Genomic DNA, 3,846 nt, shown 5'->3' on the forward strand with positions numbered 1-3,846 from the left:
ATTCAAAACCTACAGTGGGTGTCCCTTACCCTCATGTCCCCCCCTGTCAAAACTGGGTATTCTCCTTGGGGTGTGTTTGATTGCTTGTCCACGTTTGGACAGAACAATGGAATATAACATACATAACACATGTCTTGTCCTGTAACAACTGTACTATGTCCAGTATTTGTTTTAACTGGACAAAAAGTTTTATTCCTTGTGTTCGGTGTTTGATTTATAATTGGTCGGATAACTTCATTTTGGATTGCACTACTTGATCCATCCCACCATACAGTGTTTTAACATGTTTATTGTGGATTTTAGCATCGGATATGGATCTTGGATTGTATCTAAATATTTGGGTAATTTGAAGAAATAAATAAGAATTCAAACTTTTTATATACAAATGCAGAAACCATAAATAAATCATTAAACCTTAAAATGCAAGAAAATAAATCATAAATAAACAAAAAAAACTAAACTATAAGAAAAATAAACCATTAACTATAAAAAGCCCTAGTTAAAATCTTAATAAAAAAATAGCCTAATCAAATATAAGAAAACCCTAATCAAATTCACTATATGAAGCCCTAATTAAAGAAATTTGATTTGAAACTCTAATCAAAGAAAAAAAACCTAATCAAATTAAATATCAAACACCCTAATTAAAGATATTTGATTCAGAGCCCTAATCTAAGCCCTACACACACACAGAGAGAGAGAGAGCAGGCCTTTCGCTGTTTGGCCGCTGCACATATATATATATATATATATAAAGTGAGAGAGAGAGGGTCGGGGCTAGACCCCCCTTCCCCCAACATTTCTTTTTGTGTTTCCCCCATCCCTGTTCCCATCATAATGGTGGGTGGTGAACGGTTCACCGTTCCACGTCCTTTGCGTCCACTATTTGATGGGCGCAGCATCCCGCAGGATGCACCATCAAACACGCCCTTATTGGGTAGGGGAGACCTCAAGGGTTTTATCAACTTGAGCCCTGCCAATGTGTGGTTAGAGATGAAGGAGGGATGTTCCCTTGGCCTAGCTAAAAAAAGGCCTCTTGGTCCCAAATCTGGCCTGGACTTTGGCCCACTTCTTTTAAATATGGAACCTAAAACTGATCCCCCGTCCTCGGCCAAGTATTTTGCACCTGATGGAGAGCTAGACTCAAGTCAATCCCGAGCCATGGTTGTTCAAGCTCGGCTCGAGATCGAGCCAAGCTTGAACAATCAATTTTTCTTTATGAGCTGAGCCAAGCCAGGCTTGAGCTGGAGCCAAGCTTGAACAACCAATTTTTCTTTATGAGTTGAGCCAAGCCAGGCCAAGTTCGGCTCGAGCCTGGCTCGTGTGCATCCCTATTCAAGGGTCGGATACCAAATGACAAACCCCTATTCAAAAGAATTTTGGGAGATTTGGTGTCCGATGCAAAACACTTAAAAATCACCATTAATAATGATCTTCAATATCATTTGATTCAACCCCCCCCCCCCACCCACACACACACACAAACTACCCAAGACAAAGGACTCCTATCTCGTTGCTTAAGGTCAAATGAAGAGAAAATTGGGGAGATCATAATTTTTTCCTTCCTTTTTTTTTAGGCCAAGAGCAAACCCACCCATCACTGATCCCACATTGTCACACTGCTCCTTGGTAAAACCCTTGAGGTTTCCCAGGGAGTACATGCAGCCAGGAGGCATTTATCTGAGATTAGTGTCATTAGCAATTTGGCACAACCTTGCAATGACACAGTGACCTACCTAACCGCGCAGTCAATCACGGCAGTGGCGGAGCCAGGGGTGGGCAGTCGCCCACCCCAGAATTTGAAACCGAAAAAAAAAATATTGTGCCTCCAGCGATATTTCGTAAAGAAACAAAGAATCTGATTTTAACTCTTGTATGCTAATGCCTACCGCTATGTGTGTTTTAATTTGTCTGGTGTGTGACAAACAGAAAATAAGTGTATGTTTACTTTTAATCCAGCAATCAGTTCGGGATATTATCGTCGGTGATGTGTTGTCATTTAGATGCAGTTTGTTTTAGGTGGCGAGCACTCGCCCAGGACAGCAATCAGCAAGTGGTGCTGACACGTTTATGTCTCCCTGTGGCAGCGGTATCACATACACCCTAAGCTTCCACCTAATCTAGACCCGCGTCTGTCACTCCCCGAGTTCGAATCTACATTCAACCGGGTTCTGGATTGTGCATTTTAAGTTTTAGAAGCTGCTTTTGGAAAGCAGCCTAATGTTCTGGTTCCTTGCTGTTTATTTGAGTTGAATGTATGCAAGACTGATCTCAAATGATTTGAGTATATTGTGATAAATATTGCTGATTTTTTTTACATTGATAACCAATAGATTTCAATATAATTCAAAGACTTATTTAAGTTTTATCTCTTCACCAACGACTGTGCCTCCAACCAAATTTTTTTGGCTCCGCCATTGATCCGAATAAATGGATCATCCTTCAAGACCATAGCATTGTCCCCGAGACCCGAGGTCTGCCCACCCAACGAAAAACTCATGGCTCCTTTTGGAGTTGGGGCATGAGAGTTTTTGGGTGTACTAGAGATTAAGGTTTTGAGAGCTCTGTATCTCACCATTGCATTTCCTCATACTTTGCTAGTAAGTTTTTCATTTCTCCTACGCTCTGTGGGCATAGGATGAATGAAAAACCACATAAATCTTATGTCTTCTCTTTACTTCATTCTCTTTATCTTGTAATTTGCTTTGTTCTGTACATAGTGTGAGCAGCTGGAACCCATGGGGGTAGGAAACAATGCCGCAGTTACTCCAGCTTTTGACTAGTGAAAGTGCTTGCTGATCCCATTTTAAGGTTCACAAAATAGGTGATGCAGAGATTCAATCTCATTTTTGACAAAGATAGCAACACTTAGCTAGGGAGAAGCCAAGACACTGAAGGCAATCTTGAGTAGGTAGCTTCCCTCTGCAAGCTAGGTAGAATGTCCAGACTGCTCGAGGCATGGATCAAGTATACCAGGCATGTTGATGCCAGCATTGCTGAGTGTACGAGGAAGTGCTGTTGAATCTCCTTCCATAGGAGTGTGCGAGGAAGTGCTGTTGAATCTCCTTCCATAGGAGTTAAGGAATGGACCAGTCGGCCTTTCCATAGGAGTTTGCAATGCCATGCAATTTTTGGATTCTCTCAGCTGCTTGTTATCGCAGCACTTTCTCAAGTTTAGTGAAACATGAGAAAGTGCAAGCTGTGATTTGTGATCATCACTTGACAACGCACCTTCCTTGAATCGTATAAAAGTTGGTCGCAAGATTGACCTTATGACCAACAATCACAGCTTTTGGATTTTAAGCTGCGATTGCATATCTCACCTGTGACCAAAGCAAAACGTGACAAAGTTTGAGACCCATTGAGGAAGTATAGAGTACCTCTGTGTTGGCATGGTAACGTACAAGGCCTTCCTTGACCGTGAGATGCAACTGTGTGTAGATGAGACCTTAGCTGGAGCCAGGTAAACCTTGAATCATGGGGTCGCAAATCCCTTATTTTTATCTTCTCCAAGGTGCATATTGTATGAATCCCCATCTCTGTATGGTATGCCGACTCTTGGTAAAATAAACTTCGATGAGCGAAATACTGCTGGAAGGGCGCTATATACATCTCAAAGTTGTCACCAGTAGAAAAGTGACACATGGAACAAAAAGAGATGTAACACAGTATGATTGGTGAATTAAGATGGAAAGACGGCCCCTGGTAATGCCTGCAGTGTTTGATTGCATCTCACTATATATATATATATATATATATATATATATATATATATAGAGAGAGAGAGAGAGAGAGAGAGAGAGAGAGAGAGAGACGTGGCCAGAGGACCATAACAAGATATACCTG

The sequence above is a fragment of the Nuphar pumila genome, chromosome 14, assembly GCF_984573655.1.
Source record: "Nuphar pumila chromosome 14, dmNupPumi1.hap1.1, whole genome shotgun sequence".
Classification (NCBI taxonomy): Eukaryota; Viridiplantae; Streptophyta; class Magnoliopsida; order Nymphaeales; family Nymphaeaceae; genus Nuphar; species Nuphar pumila.